The following is a 12,757-nucleotide window of genomic DNA, read 5'->3' on the forward strand; positions in this document are numbered from 1 at the left end:
ATCACAACTAAAAGCGCACCTGATGAATATATAAATACTGAAATTTCAAGATTACAGTTACTACAGTTTGCGTGGACTTCAGTGAAACTGAAACTTGGTTCTTTGCCTGTGTTTACAAGGAAGAGCTTAGCAGCATACATTCTGTGAGCAAGGTGGATACAATGCAGCCAAATTCTGTGATATAATGGCATTTCTTCAGCATTCTGCTGACATCCTCCATACTGCACACATGAATGTATTCTGAAGCTCTTCTGAGCTTGTTAGGCATCTCCCTATACTTCATATGCATGCTTTTAAACACAAAGGATGTTGCTCGTTGCAATATTAAAAAAAAAAAAAAAAAAAAAAAAAAGCAAACTTTTTAGAAGTGTAAGCCAGCATTTATTAACGTATCAAAACCAAACATCAAACCTTCCAATGTTCCCTCAGTTACGAAGCAAATCTGTGTTGGAAACTCCTCTTTTGGCTGGCCAGACTGCCTCTTTGGTAATGGTGTTAATGGAGACCATTGACAGTTTCTTGACCAATCCCCTCCCTTTTCAGCCCCATCCCTCTCACTTTAGTGAAAGATGCCACCAGCAATCTCCTACGCCTGAGACAGAACAGGCTGGATACCACACCCCTTACATGCGTGAGATGGACACGAAGCTATGAACTAGCTCCTTGTAACACCATTGCAAATTCCACTGGTTTGTACTTCAGATTCTATTTACAGAAATAAAAAAATCAGTAAAGTTTTTCTCAGATGTCACACGAGTATCATTGCATCACTGCAAGCCTTTTTACATCATTAGTCATTCCTTTCAGTATGTCATAGAATGGCTCAGGTTGGGAGCGACCTCAAAGATCATCTAACTCCAACTCCCCCTGCCATGGGCAAGGACACCTCCCCACTAGGACAGGCTGCCCAGGGCCTCATCCAACCTGGTCTTGAACCCCTCTAGGGATGGGGCATCAACAGCTTCTCTGGGTAACCTGTGCCAGTGCCTTACCTCCCTCTGAGTGAAGAATTTCCTCCTAACATCTCATCTAAATCTCCCCATTTTTAGTTTAAAACCATTCCCCGTTGTCCTGTCATCATCTGACTGAGCAAAAGGTAACTTTCCATCTTTTTTATAAGCCCCTATTAAGCAATGAAAGGCTGCAATGAGGTTTCCCTGGAGCCTTCTCTACTGTAGACTGAACATCCCCAGCTCTCTCAGCCTGTCTTTATAGGAGAGGTGCTCCAGCCCCGTGATCATTTTTGTGACCCTTCTCTGGACCCGCTGTAACAGGTCCACAACATTCTTGTGCTGGGGGCCCCAGACCTGGAAGCAGCACTCCAGGTGGGGCCTCACAAGGGCAGAGCAGAGGGGGACAATCACCCCTCTGTTGATGCAGCCCAGGATGCAGTTGGCCTTCTGACCTGTAAGTGCACACTGCTGGCTCACATCAAGCCTTTTGTCCACCAGAACCCTCAAATCCTTCTTTTCAGGGCTGCTCTCAACAACTTCTTCTCCCAGTCTGAGCTCATGTCTGGGATTGCCCTGGCACAGGTGCAGCACCTTGCACTTGGGCTTGTTGAACCTCATTAGGTTCATGTGGGCCCACTTCTCATGCTTGTCTAGCTATATATTGAGGAGGTATGTATTATATACCTTATATATTAAGGAGGTATGTATTCAGGAGGCATCATTATGGTCACCACCAATGAAAACATAAAGAAGTCTGAAGCATTACAGTTTTTGTCAGTTGCTATAGAGTAGTGGGAAAACTGCTATGCAGAATAGCAACTTCTTTTTCAAGGAAGAACCAGGAGCAGAAGATGGCACTATATGACATGGCTTAATGTTAAGTTAGAGGAACTTCTAACTGCTTCCATTTAAGCTATACAAGAAATTTTGTATTCATAAAAAAGTATCATTAGCACCTGTACCATTTATTTTACTAATAAATTACGAACTAAAACTTCGTTAGATTTGAAAAGATATGAATTACTCTTCTGTTACCACGAAAGCATCCTAACTTTTGCAGGTGAGCCAACACTCATGCATCCCTTTGTGCTCATCGTTAATACCAATCTGTGCATTAAATAAAAAGGTACACTGAAGACAGCTTCCTAGAAACTCTGCTGATGTTTCCCTTTGCCAATTCTAAGCAATTCAATTGAAGTGATTCAAAATAAGTTAGGATGTTGCTAATAAGAGAGGATAGAGTCAACCTGAAGTCCTTAAATTTGTGGCTACAGCATAACATTTCTTGAACATGACTTCGTTGATAGGCACTTCTGACTTTCCTTGAGCTCTCTGCAGTGCATAACAGCAATCTCACCACTACATCCCTCAGGTAAAAGCATTGGGATATCCCTTGTGTAAACGAGTATAGCAATATTTTAGAAACACAATTTTCATCAACAGGGATTAAAGTCCAAACTAGCAATTTATATCTTATTAAGAAATTTTTAACTATGAATTTGACTCAATTTTGTCTGTCAGTTACATTTATAACACTCAGGTTAGAGATGTGAGGATAACAGCACATCAAAAAATCTTTGGGATTGGTGGTTTGGTGGTGCTAGCATTGTCTGCAGGCTCAACAAAGCACTGCACTCATTTACTAGTAAAGAAAGCCTTTAAAACCAACATGGAAAGGTAGTAGAAACTGCCCAAAAAGTTTTTTTTTTTTTTTTTTTTTTTTTTTTAATGAAAATAAGGTTACATGCTTACAAACTGTAGGACCAATCTATAAAACATTTTGAGCATATGAACATCCAAAATACCTGTAAAGTGAAATTAAGTTTCCAAAGCATATCAGTTGTATGAGTGCATATCAAGATTCAGGAGTATCAGGTTAAAAAGCACTAAGCTACTGTAATTATATTCTCCATATTAACAAAGAGCTATCATCCCATCTTTTTTACCACATCTTCACGCAAAGATTGAAGCTGTGCGCCACAGAGCAATTACAGAAACAAATATTACATCTTTCAAACTAGGTATTATGCTTCATCAAGACTTGACTTGACTTTTGGTCACTGTGCAATTGGTGTGTATTAGGTTTGCAAATAGATATGTGAAAGCCATGCATTTAATAATGAATGCATGACTGGTTGGCCAGGGAATCAGAGAGATTCATCCGTGTAAAAATATGAGAGCCTGCGTGATAAACTTTGCATTTTGTCACCTTTTGAAATGTCTTTAGCATCTGTTTATCTCACCATGTGTTTGAAGTAGTCTTACATGTACAAATAAAAGAGAGCTCCAAACAAAATGTTTACTTTCCAACTACAGACTTGACACCTCTGATAAAATTACTAAGACCAGCGTAGGAAAAAAATGCTTCACCCTCTTTAAAGACTGCCTTCATTCCTTTCTGCCTTCTCTCTGTGCTCACGTAAATTTCTTATGGACTCTCAAAGAGCAGTGACAAACGTATTTGGCCCCCATTCTCAGGGACCTTAAGGCCTGCTTGTAATAACCTCATAGAACTTTATTTACTCAGCTCTTCCTGCTGTGGACAGTAAGCATGCTATAAGCATCACCATCTTTCTGGTGCCTCCAAACCCTTCATTACAGTCAGGGCAGGCTTGAGGTTTCTCTGCATTCCTCAGCAAACCAGAATCCCACTGGATATAAGAGATGTAAAATTCACCTTCTTAAGTAACCAGTGGATGAAACTGTACAATGTAAGACGCACTGCAATAAACCAGAACAGAAACCGATCACAAAATCTGACAGAGACAGGGAACGCTTTGCAGTTTTGAATATTCAGCCCTTTCAGTTGTGAGGGGTTGTAGGTGGATCATAAAATTGATACAGGACCCAAGGCAGAAGAGAAGGAGAAAGTGACATTGACTTTGTGCGATGCCTTATTCATACAGAAAGGATAGCCCACAGTCAGCATACTATTGGCAGGTAGCTGAGGGATCAACTAGTTGTTGCTGTCATAATGTTTTGCTTTGCCAATGTTCACTTTTCAAAATTAATTTAAAAAATTAATGCTTCTGATACACTAAATATATTCAACCTTAACTTGGCTGATGGCAGTTTGTTTTCTAGCCACTGTATTGTCAAAGCACGTTCAGAAAGAACTAAGAAAAATTGGAATATAAATGGGAACAACCTCTTCCAGCATTTAAGTAAAATTGGATGAACATGATCATCTCAATCATAAGGCTGTTCAGAATAATACCACTGTCGGTTTGTTCAAAGCCTCTGAAGTGCTTATCAAAACAAGTAAGACATGTAAGCTGTTAGGGGATCCACTTACAATAAATACAACTTTTAAATATTAAACAAATATTAATGCAGATGAAATCAGAACAAAACATTTCAACTTTGTCAAACATAAGTAACACCTTTCATAGCATTTTTGATGTTATCTATCTACATTCCAATTTATTAAAAGTTCTTGTGCACCAGAAGAAGACAGATTTCAAGACAGAAATGCAAAAAGGCAGGCTGCAGGTATCCAAGTCCCTGAAAGGCAGGATGATGTTGCAGTTGAAAAGACAAACATATTCTAACAGGTCACGTGCATCATCATCTTCCTTTAAACTACCAGGCCTGCCTTTGACCTTCACGGTATGACATAAATACTTCTGCTCTTTACTTTCTCCACCATGACCCTAAGATGAGACTATTTCCCTTTTCCTGTCCTTCCAGTCTTGGTAAATACTTTGCATTGTAAGGGGAGTACTAATTCAGCCCAGCCTCTTGGTGAGCAGAATTACGTATGTTTATATTGAGAGACTGCATTGGTAAGCTGCAGGTCCCCAAAAAGCATATACAAAGCTAGCATCTTTACAATGATTTACTGAAAGCAGCAGCTCGTTTTAATAAAACCATCCCAAAACATAAAATTGATTGAACCAACTGCTGTGCAGGGCATACACAACAGCTGATCAAAATCATTCAAGATTTTTATTCCTATAGAATATCTCCAGAGCTTGTAGAGTTTTTCCCACTTTATTACTTCAGTTCTGATACACAACTCACTTAGGCAAGGAGAAAAATTAAGGCTGGCTGATACTTGCTCTGATATTTTTAACCAGAAATTTAGATAAATTCAAAATAATCTCACATCCAAATAAAAGCCAAATACACTTGATAATCATCAGTAGTTTTCATAAGGTAAAAACTATTATCTTCCCATTTATCACCCTTCAAATGATATAGTATGCTTTGACTAATTGTATTCCAGAGAAGTTCCAAAACATATCACACAGATTACTCTAAAGGCCACAACATTTCTTCCATTTCAAAAAATTAATTTAATTGATAGGTTTATAATAGCATTTTAATAAAAAAAGAACATTGTGTTTTAAAAAAAGGCTGAAAAAGATGAAACTTCTTCCACAGCAAAAATATATAATTGCTAACTTTACTTTCCTTATACAAAATATCACCAATAAGAGTTTATGTTTTGTTGAGCCTAACAAGAAGTTCACCTTTTCAGAGTGTGCTACATGAAGCTTTGCTTGCCTTTTATATAGTAAAGTAATTTTATGGTATTGTGTCACAATGAAGGACAAAGATAAGCCAACTGTTTAGATTCCTCTCCTTTATGTTGTGGCTTTGATCACTAACAATGCTGCGTGAACAGCCAACAGAAGGCTGACATTTCATAAAATATGCAGTGATAAAAACTAATACTGTAGCATCTGGGAGCGATATATAAAATGCAGAAATACACCTAATAACTGTGATCTTAAATTACAAGTTACTAAAAGCAAAATAAGCAGCATACCTAAAAGAAATAGCAAGATTAAGGCAGGATTTTTGTGCTTCTACTCCTAAAAATAAATTTAGGAGAATTAATCTAAGTTATGCTATCCATTATTCTTAACAATTCCTCTGGTTCCCTTGGATCTTAAAAGCAGCCTTGTAGTAGAGTGCTTTTTTTGCCGTATCATTAGGTATCAGCAAAAGCTAAACACATTATAAGCCTTCTTTGTGCTGTATTAATGCTCTAATGCTTTGTGAAATCCCCTTTATTGTCTCTTTTAAAATATCAATCACACAAAATACATATGAAACCCAGTGTCTACCTCTTTGCTGGTGTGGGAAAAGCTGAAGCTCTGCCCTGACCAAAATAAATAAAAAACAAACAAACAAACAAAAAACCTTTCAATAAGCTGCACATATTAAGTACATCTCAGAGTAAAAATTTCATTATTTTTGTTTATTTAAGAACAGGTCACATAAAACGGAGGATTGCATCCTAGAAAGCAGTGAATCCCTAAAGAACTTAGAAGTCATAGTAAATAAACCAACTGCTCCTATGTTGCTGTAGCTAGGAAGTTAAAAACAGTCCCTGGGAGCATTACAGGGAAATATATGGTAGTATTAAGGAAATTATCTGCACATATGGCATTACTGGAATACCATATCCTGGCACAGTATCTTCAATTTAAAAGAAAGTTGAAATTAAAAGGGCCTAAAAGGACTTAAAAGAGTTACTATCAGGAAAACCTCTTCATGTGCGGGAGAGAGATATTTAAGATCAATATATTTTGTTTATGATAAGATTAAAAATGACTCATTTGTGATCTACAACTTACTACATGTGGAAAAGATGTGATAGTCAATAACTTTAATTGTGTCCTATTATCCTTTTCTATGCTTGATTACTGAAACACAAAATTGGATACATTTAGTCTAGGAACACAATATCTTAATTATTACATCAGGTTAGCTAGGGACATAATGCATCTCCTTTTGTATCATAAATATCAATCTCAAACTGAAGTAATGATTTTTATTAAAAAAAAAAAAAAAAAAAAAAAGAATTAAATCTTTACCTTGTATTATGGCAAAGATGGAACAGCTATATAACCAAAATGATCTCTCCTGTACTGGAAGCATTTTAATATTTAAGAAGCTGCAACACACAATTAGCTTTAAAAGACAGTTTTACAAACCAACTTTGTTCTCATTTGCAATTCCACAGGTAACATGCTTTTCTCCAATTACTCAGTATGAAAAAGTTGCTTGATCTAATGTAATAATAATTTCAGAAAAAGGTGCAAGCATATTATCTTTCTTTATGAGAATACATCATCTAGAAACAAGGAAAGAGTAACCTACGTGAAACAACAGGTATGCCAGCCACTGGTCATCCACAGGTCTATGGAACAGCAATCTGAAACTGAAACAATTGAACAAAAACCAAACATAAATGAGTTGTCCCAGTTAATCTGAATATAATGGTGCAAGACCTGCTTATGACACAATAAAAAGGGTAGGACTTTGTCAGCATAGATGAGATCAAGAAAAATACCTAAAGACCGAATCTTACTAAGGAAAACAAACACAGCTTTTTAGTATTAGAACCTCATTTTGTAATGGACGAGAAGGAATTATGCATCAGGTGAAAAAGAATGCAAAAGAAAATCCATATTTGGTGCCTGAAGAACTGTGAAGCATATTTTCTGTCTGAAAAACCCATAACAGTTTAAGTACGTGGGAGGCAATTGTCCTTGTGCTTATAATTAGAGTCTGAATTTAGGGATTTCACTGCTTAATGCACACCCACCCGCCTGTTATTCTTACCATGGTTTTTATGTCACTTAATGGAGATGAATACTCTTTTCCCACCTCATATTTACATCAAGGCTATTTAATTTTTTTAGGCTGCTATAATAGGTTAAACGGCAGTCTCAACATCACTCTTCATCTCCCACTGGACAACGAATGGCATTATAAGACTGAGAATAGATGAAGGCATATTTACATTCATAATGTTCGTGACTATAACATTTATGTAAATTATGATTTTACATTTGCAAATACTATAATTCTCAGTTTCAATGAATACTTTACTACTCTTTCATCATTAACTTCCTATGTATATTACATGGAGAGAAAACACCAATGAAAAATAAAGAAACTAAGCGCTGTGATCAGAGAGCTACACATCTTCTGTAAAAGGAAAAAACGCTTTATTTCTAAATCGATCTTGCCCTCGTATAGACAGGGAGTTGGACTATACCTCACTGTTCATCTGGAGTAGAGAAAGCATGCAGAGGTTGCTTAAATTTTAACCCAAGTTTTTTCCCCATCTGTATAAATCTTAATTTTTCTATTCATTGATGAAATGCCATGGAAACACTGTTAATTACAGGACTGCATCTAGAGTTTGGAAACATGTTTACAGATGTTACACAAGAATGAAAAACTATGAAATATCAATTTTCATTAGCTAAGCTATTGCTCCACCAAATGGATGGAGTGACATTTAAAGATCCTCAGAGTGTAAAATAAACTTTTCAGTTAAAAGAAAATATTCAACTCTCAAACCTACCTTAGCACATACAAATTTATACACAGACACTGTATATTTATATGCACTTTGCCTCAATTTTTCTATCATAGTCAGCTAAATATTTCCTTCAGTCTTATAACTTATGTCTCTGACCCTAAAAACACTTCCAGAATGAAAAACTGTCAAATGAAATTGGTCCAAATATTCTAACTTGAAACTAGTAACCTTTTTGTGTTTTGATAAGAGCTCAATGTGACATTTTTAGGCTGTAAATGCAAATATATGTAATGAAACAGCTCTCAAACTACCGGAGTCTCAGATGTGTGTATCATTTCTGAAGAGGTGATTCCCTGATAACCTTAGAACCACTACACGAATGAAGAAACGTTACTCATCTTAAGGAAGCTGAATTGGGAATGTATGACTAGTTAGGTCGATTCTGTGTATGTAAATCTGCTGCTTGTGTCTGTCATTCTCCAAGTTACTCACTGTGTGATCATTAGAAGACTCAACTTGGAATGCAAGCACTAAATGCATTCAAACAGAAACTCTTTAACGTTAAAGGAACAGTGACTCCTCTGGTCACCTTACTTCTGCACCACGTAATAAAAACAGATCTAAAAGGGGTTCAAGTTTATTTTGTAGTTTGGCAAATGGAGAATGTGTTGACTCAGATGATGAGTCAAACCAAACCTCCTCTCCTATTTAGTATCTCTTCCCTTTGTGCAGCTGAACTTGCAACAGTTTATTTTCTATGTAAAGTATTAAATGTCCTATGATTCTGCTGAATGCCTGATAAAAGAAGCCAGTAAAGGTATCACTGCTACAATTATGTGAATTATGGCTTCCAAACAGGAATTCATTTGTCCTCAGCACCCTACAAACACTGTGAAAAGGGACAGCCATGCTGTGGGTTTTTAACAGTAAAACCAACAGGGAAGTTAGAGAGACCTTTCCAAACTTGCAGAGTTTGTACTGGAAACAGTCAAAACATTTTAATACCATTTTCTGCACATATGCTGCAGGGGAAATACAGAAAACTTACGCTAGCCTCAACATTAACTACAAAAAATTAAAATAGTTACAAGAAATAAGATGCTGCAAACACTTCAGTACTGCCAAATTCTTGTATGCATCTTTTACCATGATTCTTCCAAGAACCCCACACAAAGATACTTTGATGTTTTAGGCTCTTGCATTTTAAGTGTGCCCACTAATAATATATTCGAGAAGGCAGTATATCACATGAGCAGTATGAGGAAAGTTACAAAACTACCCTAGTCAAATTTTCTTTTCAAAGAATCTAGGAGTACATAGCATATCTCTGCAAAGTAAAAATAAAATAATGTCATGAACTAAGAAACCTGCTGAATATTAGAATTTTATTTTTGATATAAGACATGATAGAAGATGAACTGTTTCATATTTTTTTCTAGAATAAGAAAAAGGGTTTGTATAAGAATGTTTTTATATTTTTGCTAGGCTATTGCATACCTTTGCTAAAAGCTAAACGTTGAAGTAAAAAAAAAAAAAAGCATGATTGTTTCCCCCAAATTGCAAATCCATGCAATTTTCATACCTATAGTTTTCATGCCCAAAAATAATCTGTAATTCATTCAACAGTTACACTTCATTGATGAAAGTAAAGAAAAAAACATTTTCACATTGAGAAAAGTCAGTTAAAGCATGACAATTCAGAAAAGTACCATCCTATTTGCTTCCCAAGACTCAGTCTAAAGGACCAACAGCAAACTAAGTACAATCTGTGCTTTCAAAAGCAATGTGTAATTAAGGTTTCCCTAACATTTACTAAGGGAAAAAATACTATTGCTTCTGGATTTTATATTCATTAAAATCATTTTACTGTCAGATGGTATGAGCATCTCCAAGCAAGAGTGTCTTGATCTAATTTTTCTTGTTACGTTTCACGGGAAGAATACACTCATCTAAAAAGATGAGCATTTTCTTCCCTTTCTCCCTTCCATACTCTCTTCCCTCCACCAAATAAGGTTAATGTGACAATGACAACGTTTTCTTCGCTCCAGCTTGGATCCCACTATAGAGTATATTTCTTCGATCTTAAAAAATAATGTAGATTAATGTCAAAAGACAAAATTTGAACATTTATAATAGAGTAGTTCATGCAGTGGGTCTACAACTTCCATAAAAAAGAAGAGAAATAATGTGAGAAAGAAATAACATTGAGAAAGACTTCAAAAGCAGATGGCAAACTTTTAACCCTCCTTTAAAAAGTTTAAGTCAGTAGAGCCGCTGTTTTTGAAGAAAGTGTTTAATATGGAGTCATATTAAGAATTAAGAATTTGTCCTGGTAGCAAACTTAGTAGCACAGTATTTAATGGGGAGGAGGAAAGGGGAAAGAAAGAGCGACAAGAACAGCTATGAACAAGTCCTTTCCCCCTGAACAGATGTGGCAGCCAATTTTCTACAACTTTTTTCCTTAAAACTTTATTTGAATTACCACAACTTTGAACCCTTGGCTCTGTTCAAGGACAGCTTAGGCTTCAGAGACACAGTGCCCAAAATGAGGCAAAGAGGGCAAGCGTGCTAGGAGGCAGGGGCAAAGGAGATGCAGCAAAGATAGCTGACCTAAGAACAATGCAGAGCCTTCCTGATTTCATCAAGTGAGGACCAGTTACATAAAGCTGATAAATCCTGGCATAGTACCAAGAGAGAAGGACATCTGAAGAGCAAGTACGGGCTGGAAACACAAAGCAGTCTTACCCCTTGTTGGGACAACAGCTATCAGCTCCAGAAATAAAGCTATAGGAGCTACTATCAGTGAGGTGAATGTAACACGTACATGTTCCTCACATGCACTCTTGTGAGGAATTGCTATAACAGCCCTGGACCTGTTTTTCATTCTTTAAAGCTGCATATCCTGCAAGTTCTGACACATATGAGAAAATACAGCCCTTAGCACACAGATACCTCTCTATATATCCACTATTTGCAATACAGCCATAAATTAATCACAAGAATAGGTGCATGGACCACCATGCTGTAAGTATCCTTTTTTTTTTTTTTTTTTTTTTTTTAAGACTTAAAATGGTCTGTTTGTACAGATGTGTGATGACCTCTATGAGCTGCCTAACAGTGTAACAAATGGGTAATTTAGTTGCTCCACAAACCACGGATTACTGTAGTATTTAAGAAGAGATGCCATCTGTAACATGATTGCAAGTTGCCAGATAGTGCTTTTAAGGCTAGTATAGAAGTTGTTTATTGAACTTAAAGGAAGTAACTGACAAATTATAGAAAAAATATATGTAAGATGCCACCTATTCTAGAGCATGTTAGAAAATACTTAACATCACTTAAGGCTTTCAATTTATAACCACTTTTTAAAGTATTATTGTTTCTTATTTCCATATTAATTATTACGATAGTGAAACATGCTTGACCAGGTTCACTATGATGTCAAGTGAAAAATTTTGAAACAAGAAATTGGGAAGTGTTGAGTCAACCACTGATCTTGAAGAAGGCTGGGATAATTTCAAGCAGAGTGAAATACAGGAAAATAAATAACTGGCATTTTTAAGTATTCTGTCTTAAGAGAAATTACTGGTCTTAAATATAGGTTTGACAACGTAGGAATAATAAAGAACAAAACATATGAAGTGTGTATTATCACTTTCCCACCAAAGAAAGATTTAATTTAACAAGATTTAATTCAAGATCTGAAGAATCTATAGCATATGAGTCTTGAAACAACTGCCAAGCTTACCATGAAGCACATGAATATATAATTTTAAAGCAGCTATATTAATATCTGAAATATTAGGATTCCTCAAAAACCTCAACTGCAATGTTCTTTTCTGAAGTAATATTCATCGCTTTCCTTAATGATATTCCTATTTTCTTATTTTCCTAAGAAGATCAGTAGGAAGAAAAATGACCAAGGACAGAAGCGATTCACCCTTCAGCAAAAGGGATGGGGAAAGGAAACAGGTGCATTTTGGCAGTCTATTTTAATCATGAAGACAAAGCAGGCAATTTCATTTTTCTTTCTTCCCTGCTCATTTGCACTCAGCAGCCAACAAGAAGCAGCAGATCTATTGATTACATGCATGGGTAAGTAAAATCAAGAGATAAAATGGAAGGTAGAGCAGCAGCTACTGCTTTCAGTTTGCATCTCCGCTATCAAGACTTAGCCTGGTCTACTACTGAACAAGCATAATAGCTACTTTGCAAATGAAAGATATCTGGCAGGTTACATGGAAACCACTGCTGCCTGAAGCTAAGTCTTCTTCACTGGTCTGAACGCTGTCTCCAACACACTGAGTGAGACAGGAGGGAAGCATTTCAGCACTGAATTTGGCTCACTCCAAACTCACCATGGGGTAGAAGCCAACTTTGCTGAAAGACTTACTGCCTAAAAGAAAGATTTCCCAGGCTTGTTCATGAGCATACAAATCTTGGTCTATATTAAATGTACATTGAGCTAACCAGAATACTCAAATGTTGCTATAGCAATTTTCAATAAAAATTTTAA

At 36.4% G+C, this 12,757-nt stretch overlaps 1 protein-coding gene across 5 annotated transcripts in view; it reads right to left on the minus strand.

Moving 5' to 3' along the window:
* TBC1D5 (TBC1 domain family member 5) overlaps positions 1-12,757 on the minus strand; it is a 318,698-nt gene that overhangs the window by 237,944 nt on the left and 67,997 nt on the right. For 3 of the 5 annotated variants that reach the window (XM_082754394.1, XM_082754396.1, XM_082754397.1), the window contains one exon: positions 7,068-7,128. The exons of the other annotated variants lie outside the window; for them this stretch is intronic. The gene's annotated coding sequence lies outside the window, so the exon portion shown is untranslated. The remainder of the gene's footprint in view (positions 1-7,067; positions 7,129-12,757) is intronic. 5 annotated transcript variants of the gene reach the window in all.

The sequence above is a fragment of the Aythya marila genome (genome assembly GCF_965140915.1).
Source record: "Aythya marila genome assembly, chromosome: 2".
NCBI lineage: Eukaryota > Metazoa > Chordata > Aves > Anseriformes > Anatidae > Aythya > Aythya marila.